Source organism: Propithecus coquereli, unplaced genomic scaffold (genome assembly GCF_000956105.1).
Source record: "Propithecus coquereli isolate 6110/MARCELLA unplaced genomic scaffold, Pcoq_1.0 Scaffold4, whole genome shotgun sequence".
NCBI classification, from domain to species: Eukaryota; Metazoa; Chordata; class Mammalia; order Primates; family Indriidae; genus Propithecus; species Propithecus coquereli.
In genome coordinates, this window is record NW_012149729.1 from 10,232,523 (window position 1) to 10,253,207 (window position 20,685).

A 20,685-nucleotide genomic window follows, 5' to 3' on the forward strand; every position below is an offset into this window, starting at 1 on the left:
AGAATGCGTTCCAGCTCTATCCAGGAGTATACAAGAGGTGCTATATCACCATTGTTTCTTAAAGCTGAATAGTACTCCATGGTATACATATACCACATTCTTATATCGTTTGTGGCTCTCTGTGAGGGAGGGTGTTAGAAGCCTGAATCTTCCCACTAATCTCCCTTCCCTTTCAAAGTTTCATACCAAGGGAGCATATACACAGGAAACACTGGCCAAGTGGGAAACAAGTTACCACTTTAAAAAATAAGGTCCTGTTGCAAGGATCTGACAATCTATAGCTTAGAGTTCAATTAGGAGACCTAATTGAAGCTTCCTATTAGTTTTTCTAGACCTAACCTACATTTTGCCAGAAAATTTTCAGCAGATTTTGAGTCCACCTTACCAAGTGATAAAACAAGTAGGCAAAAAAATTCAGAGAGTGTTTTAGAAGATGAAGTAACACAATTAACAAACTAATTGTCATGTTGATCTAAGTAGTATATATAGAACACTCTACTCAGCAATGAAAAGATTGATATTCTTTATAAATATATGTCTCATATGCCCAAACTGATAATATACTGGGTAATAAAAAAATTTTGGTAAATTTCAGAGGATTAAAATCACTGAGTATCTTCTCTGACCACAGTGGAATTATGTTAGAAATATATAACTAGAAAAATTCCCAAATTATTGAAAATTAAGCTTTTAACAAAAATAAACACCCATTTATGATGAAAAACAAAACTAAAATTTTAAAGCCTTAAAAGCTAGGAATAGAAAGAAACATTCTTTACCTGATTAGGAGCATCAACAAAACAAAATCTATTGCAAGCATCATAAGTTATTATTTAAAGCTTTCCTGTAGAAAAATTGGTTCTATTTCTATATACCAGCAACAAACTATAAAATTTAGATGTAACATCATTTAAAATGATAACAAAACCCACAATATTTATAGTAATAAACTTAACAAAAATGTCAAGATATCTACAGACAAAGCCATAGAACATTTTTTAGCAAAAATAAAGGAAATATAGATTAATGAAATCCTATGAATGTTCATGGTTGAAGACTTACTATTACAAAATTTTCAATTTTTCCCAAGTTAATGTATAGATTCAATTTAGCTCCAATAAAAATTCCAACCAATTTTTTGTGTGTCAAAAAGATGATTTTAAAATTTTTAAGGAAACTGAGAAGACCAAGGATAGCCAACACAATTCTGAATAGCAACAAAAATACAATAAAGTCAGAGGCCTGATAATACCAAAAATCAAGACTTATGAAGGTGCAGTAATAAAAGCAGTAGAATGAAACTGGATCCCTATCTCCTCACACACAAAAATTAAGTCAAAATGGATTAAAAATTCAAATGTAAGACCAGACTTTATAAAAATTCTAGAAGAAAACTTAGGAAAAACTTTCTGGATATTGGCCTAGGCGAAGAATTTATGACTAAGACCTCAAAAGCAAATGCAGCAAAAACAAAAAATAAATGAATGTGACTTAATTAAACTAAAATATTTCTGAACAGCTAAGGAAATAATCAACAGTGTAAATAGACAACCTACCCAATGGGAGAAAATATTCACAAACTACACATCCCACAAAGGACTAATATCCAGAATCTACAAAGAACTCAAACAAATTAGCAAGAAAAAAAAAGTGGGCAAAAGATATGAAGAGACATTTTTCAAAAGAAGATAGACAAATAGCAACAAACATAAAAAAAAATGCTCACCATCACTAATCATCAGGAAAATGCAAATTAAACCACAATGAGATACCACCTTATCCGTGTCAGAATGGCCATTATTAAAAAGTCAAAAAACAATAGATGTTGGTATGGATGAAGTAAAAAGGGAACACTTACGCTGTTGGTGGGAATGGAAACCTCTACGGGAAACAGCATGGAGATTTCTCGAAGAACTAAAAGTAGACCTACCACTCAATCCAGCAATTCCACTACCACAAAGGAAAAGAAGTCATTATATCAAAAAGACACACGCACCCATATGTTTATTGCAGCACAATTCACAATTGCAAAGATATGCAATTAACTTAAGTGCCCACCAACTGATGAGTGGATGAAGAAAACATGGTATATATACACCATGGAGTACTACTTAGCCATAAAAATGAATGAACTTATCTTTTGCAGCAACTTAGATGGAACTACTAGAAGCCATTATTCTAAGTGAAGCGTCACAGGAACAGAAAAAAAAAAATCCCACACACATAGCCACTTATAAGTGGGAGCTAAACAATTGATATACATGGTCACACAGAGTGGTATAATGGAATTTGGAGACTCAGAAGGGGGAGGGTAGAAGAAGAGTGAGGGATCAAAAATTATCTATCGGGTGCAATGTATGTTATTCGGGTGACGGTACACCAAGAGCCCTGACTTCACTACTATACACTTCATCTGTGTAACAGAAAACCACTTGTTCCCCCGAAATCTATTGAAATTTTAAAAAAGCAGTATAATAAATGTACGAACTTTGACAAATTGACCATGGAACAGAATATAGACTCCACCAAGGCACCTGTCCATACATAGTCACTAATTCATGGACCACAGTGCAGTGAGAGAAAGAATGGTGTTTTTTATAAAGAGTGCTGGGTCATTTGGATATTCACATGGAGAAAGAAATGAATCTTGATTCCTTCTTAGCTTATATCGTGCCCTAAAGTCAATTATTAATACAATAGAATTTTTTAACTCCAAATATGAAAAGTAGAACAATGAAATTTCTAGAAGGCAGCTTAATCTTTCTGAACTTGAAAAGCAGAGTTCTTTTAAACTGCACACACAAAAAGTCCCCTAACCATAAAGCAGAAAATTGATAAGCTAGACAATATTAAAATTAAAAATTTCTATTTATCAAAAGAAACTATCAGAAGAAGAGAAATACAAGCCACAAAGTGGGAAAAGTTATATGTGATACCAATAACCAACGGAAGACTCGTATCTAGAATATAAAGAACAAATGGAACTCTCATACATTGTTGGCGGGAGAGTAAACTAAAAAAGTACAACTGTTATCCTTAGAGAATTCACCCTCCCCAAACTTCCACCCAAACCTCTTATAAAACCCCCTCTCCCCTTCCTAGGGGTGTATTAGGCAGTAGCCTTTGCCAGACCCCTGGGGAGATAAGGGAATGAAATGCAAAAGGAGAACTTACTTTCCTTATCTCTCCTGATAAGGACTATGCTTATGCCTCCAGGTTGTTCCCTAACAAGATAAAAGAATGGAATGCAAGAGGAAAACTTACTTTCCTTATTGCTCTAGGTTGTTTGAAAAGTATTTACTCCTCCCAGAAAAACCCTGTATAAAACCCAAGGCTCTTCCCTTTTCTCTCGGTGGAGGCCTTTTTTGGTTTCCACCCATCTGCACCCAGATGCTCAAAATAAACAGCATTTTGCTATACGTGAGGCTTTGTGTGTCTCTCTCTCGGGCTCCAGACCTAACAGCAATCACTTTGGAAGATTGTTTAGCAGCATCTACTTAAACTTGAACATTCACTGGAATGGTTGAATTTCACTCCAAACACCCAACAGAAATAGGTATTTGTATGCAAAGGTATGTAAAATCATTTTCAGAGTAATATAATTCATTGTAGCCAAAACTTGGAAACAACCTAATTAGACATCAATATTAAAATGGATAAATTGTGGTATGTATAATTAGACAATGAATAATGTACAGCAATGAGAATGAATAACTATAACTACTTTACAAATAACTATAACTACTTTACATTGATTATTAAAGATAATCAATGGCTTTCTAGATTTTATTAAATATTTTGTGATATATATGTCAGCAACAAAATGATCTTGGCTATGTTTTGTGTGTTTAATAACACTTAGCATTCATATACTTTCATATCATACATGTAGGAGTCTATTTCCTTTCAAAAAATTGTATATTGCATATGTCTTACAGGCACTTGCATCACTGGAGTCAGAACATCCGCAAAACTTGTAAGTATAGTTAGCATTGATCCTTTTAGTGAGACTTGATTTTAATTTTAATTTTAATTATTTTTTGTGATATGGTTTTTCTACAATGTGCATTTCATACTTTGAGATTCAAAAAGATAAAATAATTTAAAAATATATAAATATCGTATCCTCTTTGTTTATATAGGAAGCTAGTTTCTCTCTTTTACATGGTGATCAGATCCCTATTTGCTCTAGCATGAGATAAAGAAGAGAAAATCTATAATCTCACAATAATCATTTACGAAAAACCATGTTGCGATAAAATTAAGCAAGATGACGCTCTTGTACAATCCCTTTAAGTTTATGATGCATACAGGTAATAAGACTGCTTTAAGCATCAGGGCTTTCCCAATTTTTCATCTGAAGAAAGAAGCCAGAATATTCACATATGACTTAAGGCAAGTAGGAAGCTCAAGCATCCCACATGGCACCATTCTGCTGGGTGGAGAAGTGAATGGAAGAGAAACCAGTGAATTTTCCTCATTTATCAAAATGCTTCCTTCTATGACTTTCTTTTAGTCCTAGACTCAGTGGTCTCAAGTTGTTCAATTAACAAGCCAACACTGGTTCACTCCTGTTTATTTGTTTGTTTTGTCTATGCTATTAAACATTTCTTGAAATGCTCTTGCCTCTTCACTGTTTTTGCAAATCCATGCTTCCTCTTAGGTCCAGTTTAAGCCACCTTTCTGCGTTGCCATCTTGAGCCTCTTAAATATAAGATGACTGAAGCAGGGATTACCTCTCCAAGTCAAGGTCCAGAGATAGTAAAGGCAGTAAATAGACTTTCTCTTTCTTGTATTTCTTTAAGATTGAAGAAATCCTTTCCCAGAACCACCAGCTCTACTCCCCACTCCTCATCCCATATCCTCAACTCAACTTGGCCTTGTGCTTCTTAAGCCCAAATTGCTTTGTATGTCCACACCTCAATGAATCAAGGAGCCAGAGCGGGCTCCAGGGACCAGCCATTCATCATGACTCCCCTGAAAACTTTGGCCACAAGGAGGAGTGTGGATACCTGAACAAATGAGGGTTCATTTAGGAAAGAGGAGGGGCTGTGACTGCATAATCAACTGGGTCTACTGCACTTCCCAAACAGACAGTAGGTGTATCGGCATTATGGAGCAAATCTCTCTTTGTGCTACTTCTACCCTCTCCCCAGCCTGTCACCACCCCCTAGCAGCTAGGGCCTTGCTACATCTACTATACATCACTGTAATCAGCATTCATACCTAGTTGCTGAATTGAATGGCTGGTGACTATTTTTCATTACACTTCTCAGGAGTGGCAACCAAGTCTTTCCAGAGTTAATTAACCTACACAAGCCCATAAAGGGCCAGCAATAGACTTAATATCAAGAATTCGCCTCCTGACACCTCTTCTTCTGATCTATGTTTCAATTATTAACCTGGACTCCTGAAAAGGACACATGCCTCTGTCATCACACCAATTCTGTCAGCGAACAGACTTTTAGGTTCACTTATGTAGCCAAAGCACACCCAGAATATTTTCACGTTTTTCATAACACTCGGCTCAACTCAATTAATTGTTCTGGTTACAGTACTCCTAATTTTTATCCAGCTGATTAGCTGGAGAAAAATCCAAATACATTTCAAATTATAAATCTTTCATGATTCGGGAGATTTTATACAAATGTACATTTGACAGTGCTAATTTAAATCAAATATCCAAGTTGATTAAACATTCTCAAGACAAGAGAGATAAACCATTGAATTATTTTATAGATTTCATAAGCTGCTATAAACAGAAATATTTTGATGTTCTTTTTTTTTAAAAAAGGTAATTATTTGAGAAATATCTAAGAAGGACTATAAAAGTGGGTCAAGAATGTATGCACAAAACATTTGTATGTACTGTGTAAGCACTAATTTATTTATTGAAATAATACACTATTAAATATTTATTAAATAAATTAGCATTTTGCTGAGCTTCCCTCCAAAATCATTAATATGGTCTATTGCTATTGATATAGCCAGGGCTGTGATTGCTTCCTATGTCTGTTTTCCAATTGTTTGTGAAGTATTTATTCACCAAGCACCATCCCCAGCGTTTAAACTAACTGTGCAGCTATTCTCTTGAAAGTTAGTGAAGTAAAAGATTTTTAGAAATCATGAAACTTTGAGTGAACCATAGGGCCCATGTTATCAAATTCTCTTACTGTACTTATGAGTCTGAAAAGAGGTTTAGTGATTTGCCCAACACCTTGAAACCGGCATTATCTTTTGCATAAGCAGAAAAGAGTTGTTTTTTAATGTGATGGACAGAGTTACTCAATAGAATTCAACTTCTTTAGGAAGAATTTTGGGGTCTAAGGATAGGCTTATAAACCTGAAAAAGAAACCTACATCCTTCACATTTTGTTTAAATATACATGATTCTTTAGAAAATTTATCAAGTTGGAAAAAAAGGTTAAAAAGAAATGAATCCCCAAACAGACCCCATATAAAAACTGAAGAGAGAGATTTATTTGTAGGTATTACCCATTCTCCCTACAATTCTCAGAACCATTTGCAGGTCAAGCTAAACGCAAACAATAAATAAGCAAGCAGACAGGTAAACAGAAACAGCAGAAGTGAAAAAGTACACACTGCCAAGAAAGCATTAAACCCGTCCTGTCCGCTGGAAAATGAGCAGAACACATTCAACAGCTGAGAATATGCAGCTGCACGGTGCTCTCCCAGGTAATGTGTAAATGAGGCACGGCATCCAGGGATGACATCCTCTGAAAATCTCAATTGGTCTCTCTATGTCTCAGATTTAAAGTATAAAGCGCACATTTTCTTTCTTATTTCTCTGCTTTACTTCATACTGGATAACATCAGTTTTTTTCCAGTAATCTCATACAATACATTAATAAGAGCATTTTCATATGTAATTTAATATTATTTTCATACTTATATGCGTGCTGAAAAGAATTGTATCTGTTTCATTCACACACATACACACACACACACACACACTCACCCACACTCACACATTCAAGACTGAATCTGGTCCTACTGGCTAATGTATCCCAAACTTTTAGTATTTCATGAGAGTGGCTCTTTGTGAGAAATGCTTTTACTCTGTAGAACTAAATGAACAAATTAAACCATTGTGAATAAAGATATTCAATGAAGAAAATTTTTCATAAAATTGCTGAAGAATTTGGGGCACTGGTTTCTAAAAATGTGACCAAACATATATACTGAAAGCATAAATAACAACTAAAATTGCCAATTTTACATTTCTGTCATAAATTGAGGCCCTAATATAATTTGAGAGGAGTCACATATACTTTTCTTTCTAAGATTTGTTAATACATTTTTTCAAGATAAATAGAACAATCAGTTATTATTCTACTCACTTTTATCTTCCACATTAAATACTGAATTGTTAACTAAGAGCATTCTTATTTTGTCATGACTGGATTCCATGATAGTGGATGTGCAAAAAATGCTTTGAAATTTATCCCAACAACAGAGAGAATTTCTATTCTATTTTTCAAAATAAAAATACTATAAAATATATTTTAACTATCAGGAAAAAATATTTTTTCCCCAATTTTTCTCTTCTCATCTTGGGCAGGTACACACATGATTTTTACATAGTTTTAATCAGGAACACATATACTCTTTTTGTTTCTTGTTTTTTGCACTTAGCATGATTTCATAAATTTTGGTTCGTATATTCATAATTTCCAGATGAACCAATTCTAGCAAAAAAAATGGGTATCAGATGTTTCAGCCAGATTGTCTCCATACCCTCAAAATTATTGTCTTACCAGCCTCATAATATTCTAACACATTTTGTACCATAATTTAATCAGCCATTTTGTGATTAGTAGACATTTGCACTGATTTCCATTTTCTACCATAAGTAACCCTGCAGCAAACATACATGCACAATGGTCCTTTTTGTCATCTTTGGATCATTTCCTTAGGACAAATTTCCAAGAATGGGAAATTACTGATTTTATTGCCAAAGTGCTTTCCATTTTAAATTGCCATCAGGAATTTTTGAGTTCAGTAGTTTTCCCATATCTCCATCATTGCTAGGTATTGTCTCCTTTAACTTTTGCTAGCATATTTTATATGCTGCCACATTGTTCTTTTATGTTTTATATTATTCTATTTATTTAATAATTAATGAGAGTGAATTTTATTTCATGCCTTGGATAAATTATAATTCAGGGTATTTTAATGTAGGTTTATTGAACACTTACTGTATGACAAGTGCTGTGCTGGGGGCTGAGAGATAAAATGATGAAAAAAGGATGATTTTGACTTTGAGCTCACAAACTAGAGTATGCCAATGTCCTTTATTAATTTATAATGGAAATTTATTTCTTTTCCGTCTTAACAATCATTTGACATTTGTATAGTACCTACATTTTGAGGGAAAGTATCTTTTTAACGTTAGTTTATATACATGCTTTGAGAAATTTTTAAAATACAAAAACACTCAGAGACATGTTTAATAAAGGCACATGTGTTCACCACCACGAAATTTCAAATATTAACATTATTTATATACTTATGTCGTCTTTTTATTTCAATAGAGAAAAGGTCCTTTTTTTTCCTTTTTCCTTCCCATTTCCAGTTCTTCCTTTTCTCGAACAATCACTATCATTAATTTGGTTTGCATTTTTCCAATTCATTGAAAAATTAAATTTTTAATTTTAAAAATAATTTACATTAATATATAGCATAGTATTCTGGGAATTGTGATTTACATAAATAATATTATACTATAGATATACCATTTTGAAAGTTCCTTTTTTCACTCACATTGTTTTTAAGACAGATCCATGTTGCAATATAAACAGTTCATTTCTCTTAACTGCTGTATGGTATTCCATGACATAGGTATATCATATTTATTTATCTATTCCCCTATAAATACCCTCATACATAATCCCTTGTGTATATGTGTGAGTTTTTTCTAGCAGATCTATACCTTGAAATCGAATTGCTGGATTGTAAACTATGAGCGTTTTCAATTTTGTTGGATACTTCAAAGTGATTGAGCCAATTTACACTTCCACCAGCAGTATATGAGAATTCCCGTTTCCTGGAATTTTCTAAAATTGTCAGACTTTTAAATTATTACCAATTTTATGCATGACAAATGGTATTACTTATATATTTATATCATTCCCTGGTTATTAATAATGAAGATTAACATCTTTCCAATTTTTTTCTCTTGAGTTTCCCAGTCTGTTTCCTTTGTCTAGTCACATACCTGGGCTAATTTTTCTATTGCATTCTTTACATGACTAAGATAATAATGATGAAGGCATGATAATGTACTTTTACTATGTAGAGCAATTGTTCTTAGTGCATTATACGTATTAACCTAATGAGTCCTCAGAGCAGCCATATAAGACAGTTTCTATAATTATCCTACTTTTACAGATGAGGAAATTAAAGCCCAAAGAGATTAAATAAAAAAGAGAGCCAGTGAATGGATGAACCAGACTTTAATCCTAAACAGACTGGTTTCAGACTGTTAAATTTGCTGTTCATACTGCCAGTCACACTGGTTGAAATAATTAGTCTCATAAAACTGGAGGATAGAACTAACCCCAAACTCATATTTATCACTTTCAGTGTATTTTCTTGTTTTATGAAATCAAAACATATATAGGTAGAACAGATATAAAAATAATTATAAATACAAATTATGCTTATGAATACAATGTCTTCTTTTTGTAGAAATCAAGATATATGGACATGTATTTAAATGTGTAAAAATCATTCTATATCGCAATGCCCAAATTGTTAAACTTCAGTGTATCTTTTAAAATAAAACAATAATTATTTCATTTTTAATGATTTTTTTCACTATGTCTATTTAATAGGATTAAAGTATTTGAAATAAGAAATCATTTTAACTAAAATTAAAAAGGCAATAATGTATCAATTTAAAATATATATCAATATGGAATTAGCATGTCTAATTAAACAAAACTGGAAAGTTAAAAAAAAAAAAACAGTTCAGTTCCACTGGTACTAACAGAATGAGCCATTGCACACCAGTGAGGAGAGGACCAGTCAATAGAAAACAAAAGAGTAATATGTTTTTGTTGAAATGGACATGACTCCAAATTTCCAAGTATAGGCAGTGATTTTTCATGGCTGGCAAGAATAAACAAAACTATTTGCAGATGAATTCTGTCAGCCAATCAACCCTGACTAAAAACTTAGGGAAAAAAGAATTTTTTACACAGACATGCAGTGTAGAAAGCAATCTTCCCTGCTGGGTATGAACATCAAGACATAGATATTGAAAATGTTGGTTGCTCTAGTGAAGGTAGATGAAAAGGGGAGTGGTGTGTGCTGCCCCTCAAGATGGCATAACAGCACTGATACTCTTAGTGAGTCAAGTTGGTGCTTATCGCCATCTTTCTTACTGAGCACATTCGCTTGGATTTAGGAAGGACCCAAGCCAGAATTTACCTTTAGGCAGCTCAGGCTCTGACTTAAGCTTCTTCTCCCCACCCCACCACGACATGTATTTCTCTTCTACCAACACAGTGCCTGAGCTTACAACAGTAGTCACTTGGAGTTTAGTCCTAATCATTCCTGTCAAGGGACAAATCTGTCTGGAAAGGGTTACAATGCATGTACCATTACCATCCATTAATATCATTCGTCGGTGGGATTTCCACGCTGTCACTTAACAGAGCTTTGAGTGAATGGCATAGTTACAAGTTAAGCTTTAAAAAGGTAACAAAAAAAAAGTCTAGAAAGGAGTTTCACAAAATTTGTTTTCTCTAGAAATTTCTAAGTGCTGTTAATGGGATTCCATTAGGAAGTATAGTAGACTACAACTTGCTCTTTATAAAGTCACCAGACACATTCCCATTTTAAAAGCTCTGAGAAGTCTTCTAGTAAAAAACCTTTTTTTTTTTTTTCACTTTGCTAAGTTTACCATGAATGAAAACTGTGATGTCTGTTGACAAACAATAAGAAACTTCATCATTGGTGAAATGAAATGTGCTTCTCTCCCAACAGGGTACGAGCTCTTTGATTGACAAAGTGTAAGATAGGAAAGTTAGAGACCCACTGACAAGAGTAGATCAGAATGCATATGCAACTAATTATTTCTAATTAGAAAAACTCTCCAAAGTATAAGAGACAGCTTTAAAAATATTAAAAATTAAATACACTTTGTCATAAGTAATCATGTTGAGTGTAGCTTTTCCTGATGAGGTGTAATCAGGATGTGATGGGGAAACACATGAAAGTTAGCCTCACCAGTCCCGCATTTGAGTTCCTGCTCTGCCACTTGTGAGCTATGTGATGTATGTGAAATTCGCAATTTTAAAGTTCTATATAAATGCAAGACATTATTAGAATCTAAAAATTGCGGGTACATTCTCAGAATAGCTGAATGTTTACATGTTCCTTCAAATAAATAAAATGTGCAGAATATTTTAACGATTGTTGGTTTTGTTTTGTCTTGTTTTTATCCAGTTTGGGGCTATAATCAATAAAGCTGCTATGAACACTTTTGTGTATGTCTTTCTGTGGACATATTTTTGTTAGATACATTACTATATTTAATGAGTGTTCCATTTCATTAGATTTTCGAGTTTTTCAGTCTCCGAAAGGGTGCTAACTTCTGGCCCAGTCATCAATCAGGATTCTCTTCTATTTCTTCAATAACAACTAATGTCATTCTGATTTCTTTTTTGGTTTTTAAGAATTGAAAAGGTAATTTTTAACATCATAAGAGCACATGTTGATTGATTTCTTTTCCTTTTAATAAGGGGGATAAAACAGCTCTTTTAATAACCAAACATCCACAAAAAATATCCTGGTCAAGAGTGTTCATTGGAGCATTTTTTTGTCATAGCTGAAAACTGGGAAAAACAAATATCCATCAATAAGAGAATGAATAACTATATTATGCTATATTCATACAATGGAATACCATAAAACAATAAAAATAGATAAACTACTGGTACACACAACATGGACACATCTTATAAATATTACGTTGCATGAATGAAATGAGGCATGAAATAGTACATACCTAATAATTTCTATTTATTTGAAATTTAAGAACTGGCAAAAACTAATAGGCGGCTATAGAAGTCAGAATAGTGGTTACCTCTAGGAGTGGGAGGGCAAGGAGTGTGTAAGACTGGAAATGACCATGAGGGAAAATCATGGAGGGCTAAAAGGGATCTACATTTCATCTGGCTGGTGGTCAGCCAGATGTGTAATACCGAAATGTGCATCGAGTCGCACACTTAAAATTAGTGCATTTGTACACTTCACTCTTTGTATGTCATCCTTCAATTTCTTAATAATAAGCTTTTCTTTAATAATCAGAAAATTTACATCACTCCTATCTACCTTTTATCAATATTACATCTAAATTCAAGTTTATTATTTCATGTTACATTTATTTCTTCAAAAATAATTGATTCCTTCCATGGGCTCAGCATTTTACTAGAAGCTGAGGACTCGGCAGTGATGGGGGCATCCTTGGTTGCTGTCCTCAGACAGTTCTGAAACTGAGAAGGAAAGACAGCAATGAATGAAATAATTTTAAAATGACAAGTGCACAAAAGTGAGTGTGAAACCAAGGGTGCTGGCCTAATTTGGGAGGTCAGGGAAGGAAGTACCGTTTAACTGGGACATCAAAAATGAGCTGAATCTAACTAGATAAGAAGTGTTTGCTAGAGAGAATAGCATGTGTAAAGAAAAGTACTAAGGCAAGAAAAGTGTTCCTAGAATTGAGACAGAGGCTTCTGGAGCAAAGACAGCCAGCAGAGAGTAGCTGAAAAGCTAAGTAGGGGCCAGAGAGATACTAAGTCAGTCAGTGAAAATAATGCAGCTGTTCTGATACACAGGACAATTTCAAATTAGAGATTATTTCAAATTTGCTTGGAGCCACTGCAGTCTTATATCACTGTCAACACCCAATTGATTATTTTGTAGTGGTTTTCTGGTATTGAGAAAATCCAAATTAACATGGATAAGTGGTGACGAATAGTTTTTAATAGCCTACCCTGCAATCCCAGGAGACTTCATGATTAAGTAGAGATGGCAGGAGATGCTTTACTCTATGTTGGAAAAACAACAAAAACCGAGTCAATTGGCAGCACAGAAAAACATAGTTTTATACTAGGGATTGTATTGTGTCAACTTCTTATTATGAGAAAATTACATGTGTGCTGTATTTTTAATCACATTTTTAGAAACATGTTTAAAATAATATTCTAATAAAATTTTTGTAGAAACTCTGAGGCACTCAGATTGAAAATCACTGATATAGACCAAAGGATTCTGGGTTTGGACTCTCATCCTGAACCTCTCTATACCAATTTGGGCATGTAACAACCTTCGTTTCAATCATTTACAAAATGATGTCTGCTCTGCATTCCAACTATTTTGGTCTCAGAAGCTAATGTATGGCAGACTCTGTTGGTCACCCACCTTGCTCAAAGAACACCAAGTTTCTTTCAGGTGGCATCATGCCCAGCTCTATGGCCTGCATCTTGATTGGTTAAAGTCTATCAAGGTAATCCCATTTCCTTTGGCCAGGTGCTCACTTCCCCAGCCTCTCTTGTAGCTCACATTGTCCATGTGACATAGCTCTTGAAAATGAGTTGCAAGGGAGAAATCTGGGGGCTTCTGGAGAAATAATTTCCACTCTTACAGAAAGAGAGAGCCCCTGAGAAGAAACCCATTTTCTTCCTTACTCCTTTAATTACTGTCACCTGGGGATATTTTACTTGGTGCCTCTGAAGCTATTATGTGAGCATGAGGGGAAAGGTAAGAGAATTACACGCATGCCAACCCAGCTCTCTGGCATCAAGGACCTGTCAAGCCACCACTCATTTGGCCACTTTACAGGTAGTGTGACTTCTCTTTGGCTTAAGATTTCTCATCTGAAAAGTGGGAATAATAATGGACCTACATCAGAGGGTTGCTAGTGGTCTGAAATCAATTTAAGATATGTGAGATGCTTAGAACACTGCCTTACATATACATTGTGAATGCTTAAAAGTGTTTTCCATCCTCTTCCTCTTCATCATCATCACTACAACTTTCTCTTCTGTTCGGAGAATTTCAAGACCGATACACATTATGTCAAATTCCATTCATGGTAAACAGTGCCAAGGGAGACTCTAGTGATTTCTCTGCTCTTGTGTGATGGCACCTATTGATTTCTTACAGGTGCCTGTGCTGAGAGCTTATCAACTGCTGTGAGTAACCAGAAGATCTTTCCAAAGTCAGGCTAGTCTCAAGGGCTCGGCTACCTTTATATGCCTTGTGCTGTGTACTGGATTGGGTGCTGTGACAGGCAGCACCCAATTATCATTGTACCCCATGAGGCTGATAAACATTGCCCTGTTTTTATAGTTGAGGAAACCAAGGCTCAGAGAATTTAATGAGTCATCTTCAGGGTCTGGAGATAGTAAGTGCCAGAGACAGTAAGAAACTTGGCCTGATGAACAACGAAGTCCAGGCCCTTTCCCGTATGGCAGTGCACTAGGGAAAGAACACACAGGCTTCATGGTAAGCGATGAAAGAGAGGAAGGAACAGCTCATAGGGAGGATAACACAATGGCGCAGATCCTATGGTGTTCTACTGGTTTCAGTTATTGCTGCCACTTTGAAGAGGCCAGGCAGAGAGAGAGTGGCAGAGAGCAGGACAGAATGGCACTTTCATGTCCTGATGACTTTAAATGAGGTCCTTCACTTTGACCAGATGTGAGTCCCCAGAAGCTTTCCCTCCAGCTCACCTTTTCTTCCCTCTTTTGGTCTTCCTCTTCCTTCTCAAAGCTCAACTTGGCCACCAGGTTAAACATGTTTTTCATGGCGGGTATGTAAACCTTATAGTCATTTCCAGACATAGACGGATTCTCTTCGGGTTTGAATGTTTGTAACTCTTTTTAGTGAGCACCAAGTACTACAGGAGTTCCAATGTCTCCTAATATATCTGACAAACACATTTATCAAAACTTCTCTGACACAAGTATTAGAGAAGTTCCAATATCTCCTAATTTATCTGATCAGCACATTAACTAAAGCCATGTAAAGAGATTCTTTACGCACAGATACTTGAAACGAGAAGAGTGGCAGCTGGAGTTATGGGTGGGGAATAAGATCCGGCATAATGTGGTTATTTACGTGCATAGCTTTTCTCCCTGTTAATATGTGAAGGACAAGTGAAGGATCTAAGCTGTAGCTAAAGAGGGCTTATTTTTAAAAATCAAAAGTGTACAAATGACCAAAGTAGAAAGTGCATTTTTTGAGTGGAAGGTGACTTGCCAACACGCATCTTGAGCATCCTAATCACTGGGTTATGGGATGAAATGCAAGACTCAATTCAGCTACACATTTGTGACAGGGCCTCTGATGTGCAACCCATCTTAGAAGGTTGAAGAGGACCCTTGAGAGATTATTATTTAGTCCTGGGGATTATACCAACTTTCAGATACCTTAAATTATGCGAGGGTCGAGAAGGTAAGTCACACACCCTGGCCTGTGGCCAGAGAAGGGAGAGGCGGGCTCCACACACCCCAGCTAGCCACCTGTCTCCTCTTCCATCTAACTGCAGCTAAACGTCCTCCTCTTCTTGAAACGTGTGTTCGTCCCTTTAAAGACACTCACCAGAACCATCCATTTCCTCTCCTGGTCTCCTACACCCTCTCCACAGCACCATTTGTTTAGCTACATTCTTCTACACATTCCTGCGCAAATCAAACTCAACATAGAGAGACGCAGATGGATTCTGGAAACCTGTTTATCTAAGTTTTTACATATTTATATGCTGACTTGATCCCTAAAGAATATCACATGGACTATTGAGATATATATAGTACAACCAACTTTCTCCTCCTTCTCCACCTCCTCCTCCTTTGGATGTCTTTAATGAAGACATCAGTAAGAAGGGAAAATAAGAATATAGACTAGAAAAGATAAAACCAGGAGTTAAGTGTTCATGCAAAAGCATACAGTGCACACGATCAGATTCTGTGTAGCTGTGAAGTGGTTAAGAACATGGATTCTGGAGCCAGACTTCCTGGAGATTACGCCCATTGCCACAATTTACCTTATCAAAGTTATTTAACTTCTCTGCAATTTGGTATCCCTGCCTGGTGATAATAATATTACTTATCTCATGTGATTGTTTATGGCTTAAAATAATCAAAAGACATAAAACAACTACGAAAGTGCCTGGCATGTGATAAGTTCTCTAAAAGTGTTAGCTCTTACTAGCAGTAATTACAATTATTGTTATTACATTGGCTCTATGGAGACTGAAGAATATGACATTTACTTTGGGTCTGCCTGATTTTTAGTAAGCCTGGTACCAATTCTTCTGATTCATTGCCAAAACAGAAGGGAGTTAAAATCATTCAATATATATTGTCTAATAACTAGAACTATTCTTTTATTAGGAAATGCTTTTAAAGGGTTTCAAAGTTGTCAACAGAAATTTATATAAAAATAAAAGTTCTAACACATTAACTCATGTTTCCTATGAGATTTTGCTTTTAGAAAGTATTAACAGACTCTTCAGAGGTATTTTCATTTTCTAAAAAATTGATTGTTTTTCAAAGTACTTCTAAGTAAATTTTTATCACTACATTGCTTTATGCATGATTAAGAAGTGAGAATAACTGGACTTATATCCAGATTCATCTTAAAATAATGGTTTATGGAGTATCAAATACTAGAATTATTACAACTCCCTGCTACTACACATAATATACAGTTTTATGAACAAATTCCTATGGGTCTCCTTTAACTGCAACCCTGTCACTCTGAAGTTATTAACAATTATAGCTTTGGTTGTTAAATGGCCACAGTGGAGAGTTTCTTTTCATCCAAAAATAAAAATTAAAAAATAATAAATTAATTCTTAGCACTCAATTATCTAAAAAGCTTGGCATATGTGCACAATATCCATTGACTAGTGTCACAGTTGCTGGATTAAATAATTTAGTTCAAAGGTTGGACTAGAGTATTTTTATTCAAAAAATAATCTTTTGCTATCTGAAAATATCTGATAACAGTATTCAGATAACATTCTTCTCTTATTATACCAGAAGCCTAACATAGGCAAATGCCTTCATTCATTCATTTATTCGACAAGTATTTTTAGGAATGCGCTGTGAGACAGGCATTGTACTAAACCCAATGGACAGAAGGTGAATTAAAGAGACAGGGTAATTGCTCTTACAGAGCTTATCTTAGCCCCGTGGGGAAGCAAAAAGGAAACAGACAGTTTCCATATAGTCCAGTGTGCTATGGCCCAGTGGGGCAATACCGTATACTGTGGAGCTCTGGGTAGTGACACTTAACCACATGTTGGGGAGGAAGGGACATAGAAGCTGAGGTCTGTAAAGTGTATGGCTATTAGTCAGAGGAAGACGAGGAGGGAGGAGGCGGGGAGGAAAGTATTCCAAGCAAATTAAGTATAAAGTGGTGGAAGTATAGTAAGAGTTGTATACAAAACTTTACAGGCAGCTTACAGTCTGGAGTTTCTCATTGAATTTACAAGAACTAGAAAACACTTGCTTAGACATAAGACCTAGTATGATGCATAAAAGAATCTCTCTCCTTTAAAGAAATTTCCCCAAAATAAATGAATTCCATAATTGCAACACAAGAAAAAGAGGGGTTTGGTATTACTGACTGAACACAAGAAGTAACAATAAACGTTTCATTAGCATCTCCTAGGAGCCCAGTTGTATGCTAAGTGCAATTAAATGTAATTAAGCATTTAAGTTCTAGTGAGGGAAAAGATGGCATACCTCTGAAAAACTATAGTCAAGGTTTATATATATTAAGGGATAAGGAAGTGGCATGTGGAATAGAGTGACCATACATCCCAGTTTTCCCAGGACAATTTTAGTTTATGCCCGTTGGCCCTGCAAAAATATTAATAGTGCCTACTTGCACTCTCAAAAGTAACCTGGTTTGTACAATAAATTATATATGATGGTTCAAAGAAGGGGGTGGTCTCTATGGACTAGGCTGTTGGGAAAGGTTTCACGGAGCCAGTGAGACTTGTGTGGGGTTTAAAGGCAGGGTGGGATTCATTAAGAAGAAGAGCCATGTTACAGCTGAAGATCAAACACCAGCCAAGAAACACCTGCTGAGTGCTCACCGTTTCCGTGAATGTGAAGCCTTATTCATTCATTCAACAAATATTTATTGAGCACATATTCTACCAGGCACTGTTTGGGCATTGGGTCACACTAGTGAACAAGCTAGATGAGATCCAGTCCTCATAAAGCTTACAGCCAGTGGAGGGGGGAAGGAGGAGAGCAGAATTTTTTTTAAATAAACAAATAAACTGGATATTTTCATATAGTGATAAGTGCTCTGAAGGAAATCTCAAAGGGTAATATGTTAGTGAGTAACCAGAAAGTGGCTACTCTAGACAAGGCTCTCTGAGGAGCTGGAGTATCAGGTATTTTTGTTTTGGTTTGTTTATTTTTAGAGACGGGGTCTTGCTCTGTTGCCTAGGCTGGAATGCAGCAGCACAATCGTAACTCACTACAACCTCAAACTCGTGTGTTCAAGCAAACCTCTTGATTCAGCCCCCCCGAGTAGCTGGGACTATAGGCACGGGCCACCATATCCTAGCTAATCTTTTAATTTTTTTCTAGAGACAGGGTCTTGGTATGTTGCCCAGGGTGGTCTTGAACTCCTGGCCTCAAGTGATCCTTAGCCTCTACCTTCCAAAGTACTGGGATTACAGACGTGAGCCAGCACACCAGGCCCTGGAGTGTGAGTTCTAACCTAGTGAAAAGAAGCAGCCACCATTAAATGATGTAGGGAGGCATTTAGGGCATGGAGAAAAATGAAGCCCAAGGCCTAGTGCAGGGATGACCGTGGTATGTGGCTGGCAGTAATGGTCAAGTGCACGGTGACACTATGTCATGGAATTAGGGCAAGAGTTTGCATTTGTTTGCAAGTGAAAGTGGAAGCCATTTGAATTAGTAACAGCCATAACCTGAATCATGTTTTTAAAAGATCACTCTGGCTGCCTTGAGGTAAACAGAATATAGGGGAGCCAGGAGGAAGGAGGAGAGACCAGTAGAGACCCAAGAGATAGAAGTTGCTTAGACCAAGTTGTTGCAGTGGAAATAGATGCATTAGATGGGTTCAAAATGTTTGGAGGTATATTGACAGGACTTTGCTAAAGGTTCTGAGTGTGAGAAGATGGGGATTGGTAGAGAGAAATGAGATATAATTCCTGGATTTGGCCTAAAATTAGGTGTGCAGTGATACAATTATTGAAGAGTAAGCACCATTCCACTTATAAGTGTCCATTCTTGCTTTGATCAAAGAGCAACTGTCCTTGACAAAGGGAAATTCTTATAAGTACTATGAGCTCTTAGAACAAAGTCCACGTCAAATTCATCTTTTCATCTCCTACGGTGCTTGAACGTGCCATAGACCCAGTAAATGCTCCAGAAAGTAATAACGAATGAATGAAAGCATTTTCGTGAATTATTGTGGATATTTCCAGAAAACATCTGGGGGAATATAGAGTAACTGCTTGCTAAGTGACTAATTCAACTGCTCTCTCGTTTATCGCTCATTTACTCCTTTAACACACATTACTTAGTGCCAAGTCTGTGCCAGGCATGGTGCTAAGCAGCTGCGTGAATTACACAGCACCAGGGCTGGGGCAGAAAAAAATTTGATGACAGCAAATGACAAAGGAACCTGATTTGGACTGAAAGTCAAGGAGGACTTCTCTGAGGAAGAAATTCTTGAGCGAAGTGTCAAAGAAATGAACTTGGCAGGAAGAAGAAGTTCACGCAATTAGAGCAGCGGTCCCCAACTTTTTGGCACCAGGGACCAGTTTCATAGAAGACAATTTTTCCACAGACAGGGGATAGGGGGCGTGGGGGGGTGGAGCTCTGCATCCTGGTCCCTAACAGGCTATGGACCGGTATGGGGGTTGGGGACTGCAGAATTGGAGGACCCCCAAAGATGCCCTGGAGGCTGGAGCAGAGAGAGGGGGCAGCCTGTGCTGAGAAGCAGGCAAGAGCTTGGCAGGAAACAGGCTCTGCGGGGCCTTATGGGCTGAGACCACTGAAAGGTTTAAAGTAGGGGAGACGTGATCAGATCTGCACCTTGAAGAGATCACTGGCTGCCGATGGCCAGTGACTAGACTGAGGAAGGAGGCCAGCCAAGGAGTGATAGCTGTTCACATTCACTTTGCAGCCAATGTACATTCCTCAGCCAAGCCATAAATATAACATGGTCTGAATAATTGTCTTTGGAGAGCTTTGGATGGAAAAAAAGAAGAAGAAGAAGCCATATAGACAAGAAGCTCAAGTATTTGGCAATAATTTCAGATATCTAGGTAACATATTCAAGGCTTCCCACGAGACCTAACACCAGAATAAACTTTTTGCAATTTTACCATCAAAGAAACAGCTAAGAAAATGCCATTATATTTTGTTAACTTTAATTTTAAACTAATGGCTTTTTTTCCCCAATTTTAAGTGTGATGCATCTTCATTATAAAAGATTTAGGAAATGCAGAAAATAAGTAAAAGAGAAAAATATCTTCAATATCTCTCCTAAAACAGCCTCTGTTAATATTTTATTACGTTTCTCATTATACTTTTTACAAAACTTTCTTTTTCTTTTTTCCCCATAGATTTATCACACTATTTACAAATACTATTT